Source organism: Eubalaena glacialis, chromosome 5 (assembly GCF_028564815.1).
Source record: "Eubalaena glacialis isolate mEubGla1 chromosome 5, mEubGla1.1.hap2.+ XY, whole genome shotgun sequence".
Taxonomy (NCBI): Eukaryota; Metazoa; Chordata; class Mammalia; order Artiodactyla; family Balaenidae; genus Eubalaena; species Eubalaena glacialis.
Window position 1 is genome coordinate 52777840 of NC_083720.1, and position 18721 is coordinate 52796560.

At 42.1% G+C, this 18721-nt stretch overlaps 1 protein-coding gene across 3 annotated transcripts in view; it reads left to right on the plus strand.

The window, feature by feature from the left end:
* Positions 1-18721, plus strand: part of SLC34A2 (solute carrier family 34 member 2) — a 60681-nt gene that overhangs the window by 19690 nt on the left and 22270 nt on the right. For 2 of the 3 annotated variants that reach the window (XM_061192141.1, XM_061192143.1), the window contains exon 1: positions 16268-16368. The exons of the other annotated variant lie outside the window; for it this stretch is intronic. The gene's annotated coding sequence lies outside the window, so the exon portion shown is untranslated. Of the gene's footprint in view, positions 1-16267; positions 16369-18721 lie in introns of those variants that run through there. 3 annotated transcript variants of the gene reach the window in all.

Below are 18721 nucleotides of genomic sequence, written 5' to 3' on the forward strand. Positions count from 1 at the left end.
AGGAGACCTCAAATTCCAGAGGAAAATAAAATGCAGAATAATTTGTCCCCCTAGGAGAGGTGGGAGGAGAAATTGGTTATGATAAATTAAATAGCAGTGAAACAAAAGAAGGTAGCAGGGAATTTTAAGGGAACATTTACAACTTAAAAAAAGGATTCAAGGTAAAAAAAAAAAAAAAAAGAAAGCTCAAGTTCCTGAGGCCTGACTCATTAAATTGATAATTATATATTGTACCTACTATGTGTTCCGAATGTGTGTATAGTGTGGTAAGAAGGGTTTGAGAGCAAGAGAGGCTAGGGTTTGAGATCTAGACTTTGCTTCTAGTTGTAACAGACCTTTAACAAGAAATAAATGGAATAATAGCTTTTCCCTGAGTCCCTACTATGTATTAGGCACTATGATAATACTTGATATTTATTAATTTACTAAACAACTTATAAAATATGCAAAGTTCTGCAACCTTTATTATTAGGACCTGTTATTACTCAAGCAAAGCATCCAAATCTCTTAGAAGTATTAATACTAACAATCATTACTGTGGTTGATATCCTGTGTGTCAGACATGCAAGGCACTTCACATTCACCAGTTTCATAAGGTGTGAGTCTGTTACATCTGTGACTATAACTCTCTAGGGCTTATTTGTTACTAGGGACCAGCACAGTATCTGACTATTGCAAGCACTTAATAAGTGGTGCCATTACCAATTCTGCAAGGCTTCTTGATTAATTTCACATCTTATTTGAATCTTATTGAACATCATTTTATTTGAATACTCAAAACCACCTTTGGAGTGGGTTGAGTGGACATTATCTTCTTGTTGAGAGGTGGAGTGACATTGCCCCAAATCTGAGAACTCAGGGATGGAGGCCTCAGGTCCAGCACCAATTTCTTTGAAAAGCATTTACTTTAAAAATCTCTGGTTACAGAAGGAAAATACGGTCTTGGAAACTATAGAAGGAAAGTCTTGCACATCTAGTTTGCTTTTACCTGATGAATGCCATAGGTTTTTTTCTTTTTTAAATTAATTAATTAATTAATTAATTTTTGGCTGCGTTGGGTCCTCGTTGCTGCGTGTGGGCTTTCTCTAGTTGTGGCGAGCAGGGGCTACTCTTCGTTGCAATGCGCAGGCTTCTCATTGTGGTGGCTTCTCTTGTTGCGGAGCATGGACTCTAGGCACACGGGCTTCAGTAGTTGTGGCACGCAAGCTCAGTAGTTGTGGCTCGTGGGCTCTAGAGCGCAGGCTCAGTAGTTGTGGTGCACGGGTTTAGTTGCTCCGTGGCATGTGGGATCTTCCCAGACCAAGGCTCAAACCTGTGTCTCCTGCATTGGCAGGCGGATTCTTACCCACTGCCCCACCAGGGAAGTCCAGCCATAGGTTTTTAACTAGTGTTCTTTTCCCCTTCTAGTTGGTGACTAGAAAACTAAGAGCCAAAGTTGCCTTAGCTCCAGCGAGTATAGATCTGCATTTTGTGTTAAGTTGAACCCCATGAGATTGGGGAAGATTTTTGATTTACAAAAATGGCAATTTCGTATGGTTCCACTTAATCCGTAGCACCTGCCTTTTTTCCTGCCTCAGTTTTACTTCACCACATTTCTCTTTGCCCCTTCTTTCTTCCTTATTTCTGAATCAATTTTGCTTTGTCTATTTGTAGGTTTCCTTAAATCCTTTTTGGAGCAGCATACAAATAGATAGAAAATAAACTCACTCATTCCCACTATCAGAGACAGCCACTCTGAACATTTTTGTGCATTGCTTCCCAGAATTCTTCTCTGCATATTTATACACATATTTAAGCAAAGTTGAGAACAGCCTATAGTTATGTCAGTCTGTCTTCTGTTCCTTTAACCATTCCCCATTTAAACCTGATTCTTTGAAGTCTAGTGCTTTCTCACAACTATGTAGCACATTCTTTGACATTTCCTGAATTCTGGCTGCATTGGAGGGGATAGATATCCTGTCAGTGGGCCTGGTTGAACAATTCTACAATTATCAACACTGTCACAGGCCCTGAAGAAGCTCCTAATGGATACAAAAGTTCTAAGTGGTTTTGTTCAGGTGTTATTTTTGGAGCCACTTTTTCAGGCTTTTATGGTACAGTCCACTTTAGACCATTTTCTTGCAACCGCTGCGGCCAGGACGGCGCCAAGCTGCTTGTGTACTGCCCTCTGGGGTTGGTGCCCAAGCAGACAGGCTCATAATACAGCTGCCGTCTCTCCAGGCCCAGTTTGGACAGCTGCGAGTCAAACAGGCATATTTGCCATCCCCTTCTTTTCTTGTTTCAGCCACTGGCAGCTTCCTAATGCTGGGGAATTTGGGATGAACAGGGCAAGGCCAGGGGTTGGTTCTCCTATCAGTTTGACTGCCTTGGTTTTCCCAGGCCTGGTGACTCAGAGGGCAGGGCACTGAGCCGAGGAAGAGAAATGAGAGTCTGGCTCCTGGGTGCCCATCTCTCATGGCACAGCTGTCTCCCGGGCAAGAGTGTCATTGTCTCCTCTTGGGAGCCTCTTTCTGTCACTTTCAAGAACACCAGCCCCACTGAGTGGATTAGGAAACCAGCAGGAAGAAGCACCTGGGGGCCCAGAAGACAAGCCATATACATGACTGGTGGAAAGGGCACTGGGCCAAGGTCTGAACACCTGAGAACATATTCTGGCATCAGGACGAAAATTGAATTGGCAGTCCATAGACCTGCTTTGTTTGGCCTGCCCAATTTTATTATTATTATTTTTTTTATTTTTAGTGGTAAGTTTCACATGAAAAATTGGCTTCTCCCGGAAAGTCCAAAGATCTGGCAGTACCAGTGCCTGTCTCTCATGCAGCATCTGGAGCCGAGCCCCAGCCTGGGCGTTCCCTGTCCAGACTATAACAGAACACACCTGTCTTATCCCTGCCTGGGGCCTGCCCCTGGGAGTGACTCCTGTCCCACTCTGTGCTCAGGCACTTTATCTGTGTCCTTAACAGCTAAGCAGGACTGATGATGACCTCTAAAAACAGCAGCACTGTTTAAAGATAAGATGTCTTACTCCTGGTGTGTCTTCCTCCTCCAAAGGCAGAGACATTGGGGTGGGAGGGGTTTGCTGGAAAGCAGGGACATTTGGGGAGGCTGCTGGATTTCTAGGAAATAAATCTTTCAAGAAGGAAACAGTGAGAGAGGACACTACTTATGGGCAAAAATGTCTGAAAGCCTTTCTCTGTTAGCTGGTAAAGTGTGAGGTGGGTAACAGGGTGGGTGAAAGCAGGATGCATTTCAGAAGGAAGAGATAGGACAGCATCATTTCGGCACAGGCCAGGCTTCCCCTTAACATAACCTCGGGTTGGGTTGTTATATGCATGAGAATAGGTGCCCAAAGGGCTAGAGTTTGTGTTATTATAATTTATTATGCATTTCAGCAGCTTTTCAGGTAAAACCAAGGGCATGTAACTGATAAAAATGTTCCAAATGCACTTCCAGTCCTTGTCAATGCACAAGTACACGTTTGGTAGAGGTTATTGGGGATGTAGAGGGACTCCCCTGTTTTCTACCTAGAACATAACAATATTTGTGTATGTGTATATGATGTTGAAACAGTCCAACTATCATACATTTGTGTAACTCTTTACAATTACAAAGTCCTTTCCTTATGTTATCTTACTAAATTTTCATCATCTATGAGTTAGGTAAGGCAGGTCTAAATGTTGCCCCCATTTAACAGGTAAGAAAACAGAGGTTCAGATTAGGTGACTTGTCCATGTCAAAGAGTGACAGAATAAATAGATGGATGATGGATAAAAATTAAACTTTTATTTCTAATTTCAAAATTACTATATATGGATATATATATCCATAAAAATAAATTATTAAATCCTCAGATTATCTCTGCTAAAGCTGGTATATGTCTTCCAATCTTCTTCTCTCCGTAGCTATTCTCTGCTTTTTCAGTAGTACCCCAATGGCTCACAGTTGGCTGGATATAAGGATTTTGTTATGTATGAAAATACAGTGTCTAGCCTATATTACAGCATTATAATAGATGTCGATGTGAAAAAGGTTGTGAAGTTTGAAGTCATTATACATTCATTTAAATGGTTTCCAATTATTTGTCACCATAAGTATTGCCTTTAGGAACATTTAAATACATAATGCTTTGGGGAAAGGTCATGAGGCCCAGGAGCTAAAGCAGAGTAGGAGACCATTTTTTAAAAATTAATTAATTAATTAATTAATTAATTTATTTATTTATTTTTGGCTGTGCCACACAGCTTGCGGGTCCAGGGATTGAACCCATGCTCCCTGCAGTGGAAACATGGAGTCCTAACCACTGGACCACCAAGGGATACCTAGAAGACCATTTTTTAAATTTTATTTATTTATTTATTTATTTATTTATTTTTGGCTGTGTTGGGTCTTCGTTGCTGTGCACAGGCTTTCTCTAGTTGCGGCAAGTGGGGGCTACTCTTTGTTACGGTGCACGGGCTTCAGTAGTTGTGGCACATGGGCTCAGTAGTTGTGGTTCGTGGGCTCTAGAGCACAGGCTCAGTAGTTGTGGCGCACGGGCTTAGTTGCTCCGCAGCATGTGGGATCTTCCCGGAGCAGGGCTCGAACCCATGTCCCCTGCGTTGGCAGGCAGATTCTTAACCACTGTGCCATTAGGGAAGTCCCAAAGACCATTTTTAAGCACTACTGTCACACTGTCAGCATTGTCTCCTGAGATAATACATATGCCCCCTTTTTTTTTTCCGTAGCTCCACCCACATTGGGTTCTATACCTTTCATTTTCTGAAGGGTGTAGTTACACATGATGGGAATATGAGATGCCCTAAAGGCCTGTTAGGAGATCTTTCTGTGTGGGTGGGGTGCTTGGGAATCACGCACATCTCTTCCTTTGGCATCTCCAACCAGGCCTCTTGGACCCAGAATTAACGGAGAATAGAAGGGAGATGCAAGCCTCCTGGATGGCGTTCAGGTTAAAGTTCAAATGTGATCAAAGTTATATATTCTAAACTCTTTTTTTTGGCCGTGCCATGTGGCTTGCGGGATCTTAGTTCCCGACCAGGGATTGAACCCGGGCACTGGCATTGAAAGCACTGAGTCCTAACTACTGCACCAAGGAATTCCCTATTCTAAACTTTAAATCCTCTTGGTTAAAAAATGTTTAAGTCAAAAGTGAAATATTTAGGGAACAATTTGGACCCCAATTCCAATCCCTCAGCCCAGGAAGAAGCCATCTCTTTGGAGGTCTACTGTTGAAAAAAGAAGCCATACAATAATCTGTGAAGGAAATAAAAATAGGGTGACAATGGTTGTGGACCAAGGAAATGCTCATAGAAAGAGAGAAGGTCTCTGAGACCTGAATGATAAGGTGGTGTGTCCTTGCGAAAAACTGGGAGAACGTTCCCAGCAGAGGGAATGGCAAGAGCAAAGGCCCTGGGGTAGGAATGAGTGATGGAAGCAGAAAGAAGGCCAGAATGGCAGGAAAGCCACCTCTTTCTCCACAATGGTCTCCTGGCCACCACCCAGGCTATGAGGCTAAGAGTGTGTGTGTGTGTGTGTGTGTGTGTTTGTGTGTATATATATATATATATAAATATACACACACATATATACTTGTCCAGATTGGCACCAACTTGTTAGACTTATTCCTGATATAGTACGTCCTTTTAAAATGGGAGTTTAGTCCCCAAAGTTAGCAGAAGGAAAGAAATCATAAAGATCAGATCAGAAATAAATGAAAAAGAAATGAAGGAAACGATAGCAAAGATCAATAAAACTAAAAGCTGGTTCTTTGAGAAGATAAACAAAATTGATAAACCATTAGCCAGACTCATCAAGAAAAAAAGGGAGAAGACTCAAATCAATAGAATTAGAAATGAAAATGGAGAAGTAACAACTGACACTGCAGAAATACAAAAGATCATGAGAGATTACTACAAGCAACTATATACCAATAAAATGGACAACCTGGAAGAAATGGACAAATTCTTAGAAATGCACAACCTTCTGAGACTGAACCAGGAAGAAATAGAAAATAGGAACAGACCAATCACAAGCACTGAAATTGAAACTGTGATTAAAAGTCTTCCAACAAACAAAAGTCCAGGACCAGATGGTTTCACAGGCGAATTCTATCAAACATTTAGAGAAGAGCTAACACCTATCCTTCTCAAACTCTTCCAAAATATAGCAGAGGGAGGAACACTCCCAAACTCATTCTATGAGGCCACCATCACACTGATACCAAAACCAGACAAAGATGTCACAAAGAAAGAAAACTACAGGCCAATATCACTGATGAACATAGATGCAAAAATCCTCAACAAAATACTACCAAACAGAATCCAACAGCACATTAGAAGGATCATACACCATGATCAAGTGGGGTTTATCCCAGGAATGCAAGGATTCTTCAATATACGCAAATCAATCAATGTGGTACACCATATTAACAAATTGAAGGAGAAAAACCATATGATCATCTCCATAGATGCAGAGAAAGCTTTCGACAAAATTCAACACCCATTTATGATAAAAACTCTCCAGAAAGTAGGCATAGAGGGAACTTACCTCAACATAATAAAGACCACATATGAAAAACCCACAGCCAACATCGTTCTCAATGGTGAAAAACTGAAACCATTTCCACTAAGATCAGGAACAAGACAAAGTTACCCACTCTCACCACTATTATTCAACATAGTTTTGGAACTTTTAGCCACAGCAATCAGAGAAGAAAAAGAAATAAAAGGAATCCAAATCAGAAAAGAAGAAGTTAAGCTGTCACTGTTTGCTGATAACATGATACTATATATAGAGAATCCTAAAGATGCTACCAGAAAACTACTACAGCTAATCAATGAATTTGGTAAAGTAGCAGGATACAAAATTAATGCACAGAAAGCTCTTGCATTCATATACACTAATGATGAAAAACCTGAAAGAGAAATTAAGGAAACACTTCCATTTACCATTGCAACAAAAAGAATAAAATACCTAGGAATAAACCTACCTAAGGAGACAAAAGACCTGTATGCAGAAAACTATAAGACACTGATGAAAGAAATGAAAGATGATACAAACAGATGGAGAGATATACCATGTTCTTGGATTGGAAGAATCAACATTGTGAAAATGACTCTACTACCCAAAGCAATCTACAGATTCAATGCAATCCTATCAAACTACCACTGGCATTTTTCACAGAACTAGAACAAAAAATTTCACAATTTGTATGGAAACACAAAAGACCACGAATAGCCAAAGCAATCTTGAGAAAGAAAAACGGAGCTGGAGGAATCAGACTCGCTGACTTCAGACTATACTACAAAGCTATGGTAATCAAGACAGTATGGTACTGGCACAAAAACAGGAATATAGATCTGTGGAACAGGATAGAAAGCCCACAGATAAACCCATGCACATATGGTCACCTTATCTTTGATAAAGGAGGCAAGAATATACAGTGGAGAAAAGACAGCCTCTTCAATAAGTGGTGCTGGGAAAATTGGACAGCTACCTGTAAAAGAATGAAATTAGAATACTCCCTAACACCATACACAAAAATAAACTCAAAATGGATTAAAGGGGCTTCCCTGGTGGCGCAGTGGTTGAGAGTCTGCCTGCCGATGCAGGGGACACGGGTTCGAGCCCTGGTCTGGGAAGATCCCACATGCCACAGAGCAGCTGGGCCCGTGAGCCACAATTACTGAGCCTGCGCATCTGGAGCCTGTGCTCCGCAACGGGAGAAGCCGTGATAGTGAGAGGCCTGCGCACCGCGATGAAGAGTGGCCCCCGCTTGCCACAACTGGAGAAGGCCCTCGCACAGAAACGAAGACCCAACACAGCCATAAATAAATAAATAAATAAATAAATTAATTAAAAAAAAAATGGATTAAAGACCTAAATGTAAGGCCAGACACTATCAAACTCTTAGAGGAAAACATAGGCAGAGCACTCTATGACATAAAACGAAACAAGATCCTTTTTGACCCACCTCCTAGAGAAATAGAAATAAAAACAAAAATAAACAAATGGGACCTAATGAAACTGAAAAGCTTTTGCACAGCAAAGGAAACCATAAACAAAACGAAAAGACAACCCTCAGAATGGAAGAAAATATTTGCAAATGAATCAACTGACAAAGGATTAATCTCCAAAATTTATAAGCGGCTCATGCAGCTCAATATCAAAAAAAACAAACAACCCAATCCAAAAATGGGCAGAAGACCTAAATAGACATTTCTCCAAAGAAGATATACAGATTGCCAGCAAACACATGAAAGAATGCTCAATATCACCAATCATTAGAGAAATGCAAATCAAAACTACAATGAGGTATCACCTCACATCAGTCAGAATGGCCATCATCAAAAAATCTACAAACAATAAATGCTGGAGAGGGTGTGGAGAAAAGGGAACCCTCTTGCACTGTTGGTGGGAATGTACATTGATACAGCCACTATGGAGAACAGTATGGAGGTTACTTAAAAAACTAAAAATAGAACTACCATACGACCCAGCAATCCCACTACTGGGCATACACCCTGAGAAAACCATAATTCAAAAAGAGTCATGTACCAAAATGTTCATTGCAGCTCTATTTACAATAGCCAGGACATGGAAGCAACCTAAGTGTCCATCAACAGATGAATGGATAAGGAAGATGTGGCACATATATACAATGGAATATTACTCAGCCATAAAAAGGAACGAAACTGAGTTATTTGTAGTGAGGTGGATGGACCTAGAGTCTGTCATCCAGAGTGAAGTAAGTCAGAAAGAGAAAAACAAATACCATATGCTAACACATATGTATGGAATCTAAAAAAAAAAAAAAAAAAATTGTCATGAAGAACCTAGGTGCAAGACAGCAATAAAGATGCAGACCTACTAGAGAATGGATTTGAGGACATGGGGAGGGGGAAGGGTAAACTGGGACAAAGTGAGCGAGTGGCATGGACATATATACACTACCAAATGTAAAATAGATAGCTAGTGGGAAGCAGCCGCATAGCACAGGGAGGTCAGCTCGGTGCTTTGTGACCACCTAGAGGGGTGGGATAGGGAGGGTGGGAGGAGGGATACGCAAGAGGGAAGAGATATGGGAACATATGTATATGTATAACTGATTCACTTTGTTATAAAGCAGAAACTAACACACCATTGTAAAGCAATTATACTCCAATAAAGATGTTAAAAAATAAATAAAATGGGAGTTTAGTGCCAATGGCCTCAACTATTTATTTATTTATTTATTTTTTGGCCTCAACTATTTAGAACCCAGCCCAGTAAGTATCAATACGTAAGGAAAAGTTTTCTGATTATCCTAAGTAAATGTTATTAAGTCTAGGTAGCAAAAGATGAATATGATTAGAACTTTCAGGCTTACCCATTCTTGCTTGACACACGGTTTCAATGACTGTTAGTGGAACAGATAAATAGATGAGGTGAGCTATTTTCTTAATCCACAACAGGTTAGAAATAGCAATATAATAATGTTGGATGATGATGATGATAAAGTAGGGAGGTTACTGGTACATGTATTTATAGTGATAACTCAGAAAGTGCCTGTGAATGGCCTAATTGCCAACACCGTGCTGCAAAGGAAGAAGCAGAAAAATTACCAAAAACGTATATATAGGGACTTGCCTGGTGGCACAGTGGTTAAGAATCCGCCTGCCAATGCAGGGGACATGGGTTCGAGCCCTGGTCCGGGAAGATCCCACATGCCGCGGAGCAACTAAGCCCGTGCGCCACATCTACTGAGCCTATGCTCTAGAGCCTGCAAGCCACAACTACTGAGCCCATGTGCCATAACTAAGGATGCCCGCGTGCCTAGAGCCTGTGCTCCTCAATAAGAGGAGCTGCCGCAACTAGAGAAAGCCTGTGCACAGCAACGAAGACCCAACGCAGCCAAAAATAAAAAGATAAGTAAATAAATAAATTTATAAAAAATTTTTAAAAATGTATATATATGTGTGTGTATATATATATACACACACATATACATACAGATATATACACACAGATACGTATGCACACAGGAAAAATTTTAAAGCGCAGTAGCAGTCTGGACCTATTTAGGATATAAAAACAGCTCTGAAGTGCTTAAGGAGTTATGGGATTGTCATTGGATTTCGTAAAATGATCATAAGTCAATAAGCCATGAGGAGGTTGTTATATTCAGTTTGCTCCCGGCAGGAAAGTCTGTGTGTTCTGTTTTAAAAGTTTATCACATAATTGGTGTTAGAGGAGGTAATAGAGAGGACATGACCGCCATTTGACCCACGAGCTGGACCCAGGCAATTGGAGGCTCCTCACCCCTTCCCCTGTCCTTGGAATGTACATTCTGCCAACTGTTCCCACGGTGGGAACAGTTTCAAGGACACAGCCTTGGGAGAGTAAAGTGTTGTTGAGACCATCTGGGTGGTATATGGGACTGAGTCCATTTAAGGCTTCCATATAAACTTGTAAGATTCTGGCGGGTGGCTGCAGAAATCTACTTGTCCTGCAGCTGCCCAAGACAAGCCTCATATGTGAGTTCCCTAGCTTATTAAACCTGCCACCTACCCATCTGAAGTGGCTGCCTCTTTGGTCTCTCCCTGCCCTCTGTGTATGGGGCCAATTGACGAACCAACAATTGGTTAAGCATCCTGGACAGAGCAAGCCACATAAAAGTACTAGCTCTGCTGATGATTAAACATTTATGTGACATAGCCAGTAAGTGGCTCTAACTTACTGGCTTTAAAAGGATTCAACTAAGTGACATAACTCAGAACGTACCCTCTTCCCTGCTTTCCTCCCTAATACCAATGAAATTTTTAATTGTGACATATTCATAGAAAAAAATACACAAGATTAGTATAACTCAAAGATTTATCACAAAACAAACAGCTACAACCAAGAAGGAGATTGTCAACACCTCAGAAATCCCCTAATGCTCCTTCACTCTTACTCCCTCCTCCCCACCAAAGTGACCTTTACCTGACTTCTTTTTTTGGCAGTGCTGCGCAGCTTGTGGGATCTTAGTTCCCTGACCAGGGATCAAACCCATGCCCCCTGCAGTGGAAGGACCAAGTCCTAACCACTGGACCGCCAGGGAATTCCCAGTCTTTGCTTCTCTTCTTCAGAGTTTTACCACTTACGCATGCATTATTGAACACTAAGATTTAGTTTTGACTGGTTTGGGACTTTTCTATAAGTAGAATCAAACAGTATGAACCTTTAGTTCTTTTTTTTTTTTTTAATAAATTTATTTATTTATTTATTGATGGCTGCTTTGGGTCTTCGTTGCTGCGCGCGGGGGCTACTCTTCGTTGCGGTGCGCAGGCTTCTCATTGCGGTGGCTTCTCTTGTTGTGGCGCACGGGCTTAGTTGCTGTGCGGCATGTAGGGATCTTCCCCAGACCAGGGATCGAACCTGTGTCCCCTGCATTGGCAGGAGGATTCTTAACCACTGCGCCACCAGGGAAGTCCCGAACCTTTAGTTCTTTAACTTAACATTATGTTTGTGAGATGAGACTTATCCATTTAGTTCCATGGAACAATAAATAAATTGTTCATTTTCATTGATGCATATTATTTGACAACTTTTGACTACAAAGAATGGCAATTTCATAATAGTATTTCATTGTAGGAGTGTTTCACAGTTAATATTCCATTCTATGAATGGAAATGGACATCCAAGCCATTTTGTGGGCTATTTTGTGTATGCCTTTCGGTGAACATAGGTGCACCTTTCTCTTGCGCAGAGGCCTGGGAGTGGACGTCTATACACTGGGTTTAAATCTCACCGTGGTTCAATTTGCATTCCCCTCAATTATGATAAATAAACCTTTAATGTGTTTATTAACTATCTTCATTTGTGAAGTCCCTGTTCTAGTCTTGACCATTTTTCTTTTTTTTTTTTGGCTGCACCGCGCGGCTTGCAGGATCTGAGTTCCCTGACCAGGGATCGAACCTGCGCCCCCTGCAGTGGACGCATGGAGTCCTAACCACTGGGCCGCCAGGGAATTCCTCATCATTTTTCAATTGGATTCTTTTTTCTTGATATACAGGCATTCTTTACATATTTTGGAATAAGCGTTTAGTCAATTATATGTGTTCCAAATCTTTCCCTTGACTCTGATTGGCCTTTTCACTCTCTCAAAATATCTTTTTCTTTATGGTTAATGCATCCTGTATTCTATTGAAGAAGTCTTTTCCTACCTTGAGTTCATGACTATTTGCCTATTTTGTCTTCTAGAAGTCCTATTGTTTTGCCTTTTACCTCTAGATAAATTCTTGTGTGGCGGAGGCAGAGTGTAGGTGTATAGGTGGAGAGTATTACATTTGTTCCCATTTGGATATCCATTTATTGCAGATTTTCTTTACCCTACTGCTCTGCAGTGATATTGTTGTAAAGCAAGTATCCATATGTGTTTCTGAGTTCTCTGTCTTATTTCATCCCTTTCATCACACAAGTCCTCTGGGCAACCAAATATCTGTATAAGGAAAATGAGGTAAGAAAGTAGCAAAAAACTTTGCTGATTCTGTGGTTGAAATTTGTTAACTGGGTTAAGATCTTAATTCTGCCACCTACTAGTCCTATAACATTAGGGTAAGTTGTTTGACTTCTCTGGGGCCCCGTTTCCTGGCCTTTATATCTAGCTCATAATATTATAAGGATTTATGACTTTGTATATGTAAAATGTTTACAACAGTAATTGCACACAGTAAGCACTCAATAAAGGACCTTAAAAGTCCTCATCATAAGAAAAAAATCTTGTAACTTTGTATGGGGATGGATGTTAGCCAGACTTATTGTAGTGATCATTTCACTTTATATGCAAATAGTGAATCATTGTGTTGTACACCTGAAACTAATATAATGTTATATGTCAATTATACCTCAATTTAAAAAGTAAAAAAGCTACTAATACACACCACATTAGGCTGAATGAATCAAGTCTTTCACAAGATAGCACATATTCTACAATTCCCTTTTTTTGGAGTTTGAGAACAGAAAAAACTAATCTCTGGTGGAAAACAGTTGTAAGCATCATGCCTTTTGGGGAGGGAAAGTTTAGATTTATTGGGAAGAGGTATGAGGGGATTTCTCAGGATGGTAGAAATACTCTATATCTTGATAGGAGTTTGAGTTTCACAAGCATACGTACTTGTTAAAATGTACAATTCACATTCATTTACATAAATTTTACCTAGAAAATAAACCAGAAAGAAATATTGAACTCTGGTTAATAATATGCATGCTGAAGAATTTATAGCTGAAGTGAACTGATGAAAAATTAAGCAAAAATAGTGGACTAATAGAAGAATTGATAGATGGATAGATATGTAATGAAAGCAAGTAGTACAGTAAAATATTTATTACTAAATCTAGGTAGTATGTATATAGGTGTTCAGTGTAAAAATATTTCCACTTTTCTGCATGTTTAAAAATGCTTATGGGGAATTCCCTCTTGGTCCACTGGTTAGGACTCCACGTTTCCCCTGCAGGGGGCATGGGTTTGAACCCTGGTCGGGGAACTGAGATCCTACAAACCGTGCGGTGCAACCAAAAAAATAAAAAATTTAAAAAAAATTAAAATGTTTATAATAAAAGTATAGATAAATGGAACACATGTATAGATAATGTAAATTACCCTACATATGTAAAATATTACAAATAAATGTAAAATACTTGGCTGTGGCCAAAAGAAAAAAAAAAAAACAGTCATGATCTCTAATCTGCAATTTAAAAACTCATTTAATGCCCTAGCCTGATGTATAAAATCAAATTTATTCCACTTACTACCAATATTTATACATTTTTACAGTAAAAATATCAACAAGTTTGATTACAGGATGCTGCCCAGGTCCCATTAGAGTATCTGCATCTTTCTAAAAATGTAAATTCCTAAATTCTGAAATACATCTGGCCCCAGAGACTCAGTAAGGGATGTGGACATATATTAGCTCAGAGTGTTGTAGCTTTGGGCAAGACACTATGTGGTTTCTAGGTGGGCCTCAGATCCACCTTAATAATATCATCTAATTCAGTCAATTCTACTTTATAGGACAACAGCAGGCAAACAATGTATGCTGAAGGCAAGTAGTTTAGAAGTTTACGGGTAAACATAGGCTGTACTTTAAAATGCTAAATGGTGATAGTATCAGATTTGGAATGAAGATAGGAAAATATGTTCCGCTAAAGGGACAGATTCTAGAGTTATATGCACACACACCATCCACCCTTTCTCTTCACTGTACAAAGTAATACAAAAACCCTACAATCCCAAACTAGAATCAAACAGATATCATCCCTGATCTATAAATGAAATCCCTTCCCATTAAAAAAAAAAAAAAAAAGCCTCCTGATTGAAACAGCATTTTGCCTTTTCAACTGGAACATAAAAGGGAGACCTGAGACCTTCTCCAAGTTTTTGAAATTCCCATCTGTCAGCTCCTTGTTGGGCGTGATATGAAGGCAATGTGAACACAGTTAGATCCATACCCCATATAAAGCCCACAGTTACTGGGGGAGGCTGAGCGGGATGAATGGCCAATTAAGGCCTGCCCTAATTGGGAAGGGAATTAAGGGACCCCCCACCCCACCCCCCCCCCCCCCCCGCCCCGAGATGAATCTGCAGCCTGCCTAGGGCTGGAGGCGGAGCTGAGCCCAGGAAGCACCTGCCAGTGGATGCCTATCACTGGTGGACTCTGCTTTAGAAGTCACTCCCTGGAAAGGTGCTGCTTGCTCACTGTCTCCCAGGGCCGGCTTTTAAGACCAGTGCCCACTGGCAAAATCATTATCCCTCTAATAAGAACAGGCTGACCTGATTTGATTTCTAGTGCCCACTCTCCAAGCAATATGTCTCAGCCCTTGGACTGATGTGACCAGCATTTGAGTCTGTGGAGAATGACCTCAGAGTCCCAAGGTTCCAGATGAGTCTAATCAAAGCTTCCCACTCATCTCCCAACACGAGAGGCTCCCAGCGAAACTTTTAACAGTTAACATGTACTGAGGACTCTTCATATGCCAGGTACTGTTCTATGTGCTACAAATATTTTAGCTCATTTTCACAGAGAGCGTTCATTATTTCCATTTTATAGACAAGCAAATGAAGGCAGGGAAAAAGCAAGGGGCAGAACAGGAAACTGGTCTCAGGCAGTTTGACCCCAGAGTTAGAGTGTGTAACCACTGACTTCTCAGCCCCAGGGAGAGCCTTGCTCTGTGGATTCCTGGAAGCAGCACTCCTGACTTCTTCCCCTTTATGGTGGAGAGAACTCTTGGTTTTGGAATGAAACCAACCTAGTTCCAATGGGGCACTTCCACTATTAGTTGTGGGCTACTGGGCAACTCGTAAACTTGCTAAGCCTCCCTTTCCTCAGATGTAAAACCAGGACCAGTTGGCAGCGGGAAAGTGCCTGGGTATTGGAATAAAACCCAAGTTTGATCCCGGCTCAGCAAATCCTGAGTAATCCTATGTCATGCTCGCTAACCCCTCTAACCTCAGCTGGAAAGGGAGCCACTCTTACCCCAAGGAAGGCATTGTGTGGGCCCTGGAGGAAGTGTTTGCTCCGCACATAAATGAGCTGCTGCTTTGATGTGTCATGATGGGCTCTCCCTGGGACAGGTCTTCTCAAAGCCAGGATGGAGAAACATGTGTGGTCACACAGGGAATACAGGGCAGAGCGGAAGGTGAAATAAGGGCCACGGTTTGCCAAAGCCGGGACAGGCAGGCAGGACGTTCTGGCGGTGAGATCAGCCCTCCTCGCCTTTCTCAGCCTGGCTAAGCCAGCACCGACCTGTCGCAGACCCAGGGCTCCAGCTGGCCAAGTGTCTGACTACTGACTCCAAGCTACTAGGGCAGAAAGCATCCCGGAGCCTGATAAGGCGAACAATCCTGGCTTTGTTTTGGAAAGATTTGTCCCTGAGTTTCCAGTTGGCTTCTATCTATGTCTCAATGTCTCTGACCTCTTCAGCCTTAGAGGAGCTAAACTAGAAGGTTCAGGTTCTTGGGGAGGAGGAAGCTGGGGACGGGGAGCCCCCCTAGCCCGCCTTGTCTGGGATCTCGGGCGGCCTGCGACGGGGCGGCGCGGGCGTGCAGCAGCCGGGGGCTCTGGGCGCGGGGACATTCGCCGCCTTTCGGGAGCGGGGGGCCGTCTGAAGTTTCTCCCCGCAGCCCGGCCGCCTCTTTCCTCGGCGCAGCGGGCGAGGTCACGATGGGCTTATTAAGCCGGCGGGTAAGTAGTGCCCCGGCGGCGGCCGCAGGCGGTCCTGGAATGTGCGAGGGGCGTGATGACTGCAGCTGCCGCCGGCCTTTTTGCGCAACACCTTCCCAATATATATCAGCGCGCCGCGCTCTACCTGGGTGCCTGCTCCGGTCCATTACCTGCGCAGAGAGTGCCGGTGAGTACCGCCGCTGGGGTCAGGGCGCTTCCTCCTCCCTTCTGGCTCTTGAAAGAACCTTAATTCACTTTTAATTTACTTAATTCTTTTAGATCTCCCTCTATCCTGACCTCAAGGAACTTGGCTGGCTTTGGGCTTGGAAGAGAAAAACATAACCTCCCCCAAATGTTCAGATTTTTCTTTTTCTTCTTACTGTTTCTACTTACTGTTGCTGCTGTTGTTATTATTTCAACGCCTATGACTACACTCTTAGTAGTGGCATACTTGGGGATTCTAAAATAATAGATGTTTGGGGCTTCCTACCCCGTACGAATCAGGACTACTGGGCTCTCTTTTTGGTCATTAACTAGCTGTGTGATCTGAGGGAGGTCCCTGTGTGCCCCTGGGCAGCAGTTTCTCCCTCTTTACAAGAAGGGGAACAGAATGGTCTGTCTTTTCTGCTGTCTTTCCTTCGCTGAAAATTCCAGGTTTGGGTGGCTGTCCGGTGGTGCCATACCTCCCCCAGTGTGACTTCCACGTGCTACTGTTCTAGTTTGCAGGGTTATTTATCTAAAGTGACTTGCAAGATACAGTCCTGGTTTGCTGGTCCCATCAGGGCAGGCAGCATCAGACAGCCTTCCGCTTGTCTTTGGAAAACAGAGCCCACAATTTTTCAGTGTTTTCGGAGTCAAGGTACCAGGCTGGCGGGCTGGGGAGATGTGTGCAAGGTTGTGTTGGGGAGCTCAGGCATCTCCAGGTCAGAAAGGGAGGCATGTGGAGTGGAGTTAATTCAGTCTTCAGATTCCCTGGGTAGCTGGTACTGAGGTGAAGAAAGTCTCTCCTTTTCCCTTAGTGAGGAGGCAACTTTCTCAAACTTGTTGATTTCACAGAGGTGGCTTGTGGATTTCATCACTTAGAATCCCCTCTTCCTGCCTGTTTAGGTTCACCAATAGATTTGTGTTAGCTCTGCTTGCTCCAGCCCTGTTTGACTTCTTCCTTTCCTGGCTCCTGTGCTGGAATTCTTTAACCTGTTCTCTGTTGAGTGTTCTTGAAAAAGTTGTGCCTCATGGCAGTAACCATTGTTTCAGATTGTTAAGTGTGTTTGAATCTCTCACCCCTGCCAGCCAACTAGCTGATAATGATCTCTCCTCTATTTTTTGTAACTTTGGGAACTGCATGCTTTGTAAAGGTTTGGGTGTTAAACTACCCCCTCCAAAATCCACCCTAAGTCACTCAACTGTTTCACTGAAACAAGTCCCCAGTGGTGGGAGGATGGATGTCTGGGTTATTGCTGTTAGACACGAATCGGACATAAATGTAGCCTGAATTCACTTTAATGAAGAAAACATCTTCTCGGGATCAGTGATTTAGAATAAAATTTTAATTTTTAGCTACCTTCCACCCCGCCTTCCTCCCGCCTTCCCCCCAACTCCACCCTGGGGACAGAAAGGCAGTATCAGCTGGGAGTAGTCAGGGCATCCCAGAGAATTAATTCATCCCAGTGAATTTAAAAATGCAAAACAGTACAGAAAGAAGGCTGCAAAAAGATTGCGAGATGTTTATAGATGCTTATCTTTTATAAATTAGCCCTTTTAAACCTCTGCCCCCCAAAATTATAAAATAATTGATATGGTTATAAGTTAATTGCAGGATTTATTCTAAAATATCATAAATACAGATTGGAAGTGCACTATGAGGGAGGGTGTGGTTTGGTCAGAGGGCCTTAGTTTAAAGCAGTAGGGTAAACATCTTTTTAAAATCCTATTAGTGCATATCTTCAAAAGTCTAAAGCCATTCATCAAGGTAAAACTGAGCTAATTGATTCTGTGTCTCACATGCCTCCCTCCTCCACCACCGTGTTCTCTGGGGATTATTTTGCTTTGTGATGGCTAGAGGAAGCTGAAGGAAAGTAACCACTGCCCTCTTGGGAATTTTTGAAGTCTTGGTCATTCTTTCCAAGTATAAGATAATATTTCTTGAGCATATTGAGAACATTGGAGTCAGAATACCCACGCTTGAGTTGTCTCTGAAGGCTTAGTGCGATTTGAAGCAATTCATTTCTTTGTGCCTCGGTTTGCTTTTCTGTAGAATGGGGATAACATTGGTACTAAGGTATAAATACTTCAAGCAAATTGACAGGAATATATCAAGTGCTTGTGAGATTAAACAGGTTAATTTGTGAACAGGGCTTACTGCAGTGCCTGGCACAAATCACTCAGTAAGTATTTGGCTGGCAGACACTGTCTACACTGTCCTGCGTGCTGGGAGCTCAAGGTCATTCTCCCTGTGCTTGTGGAGGCCACAGCCCGGTGGGAAAATGCCTGCGTATTGAGGTCTCTCAGCAGGACGATGCCCCGTGCCTCCTTCCTCCTCT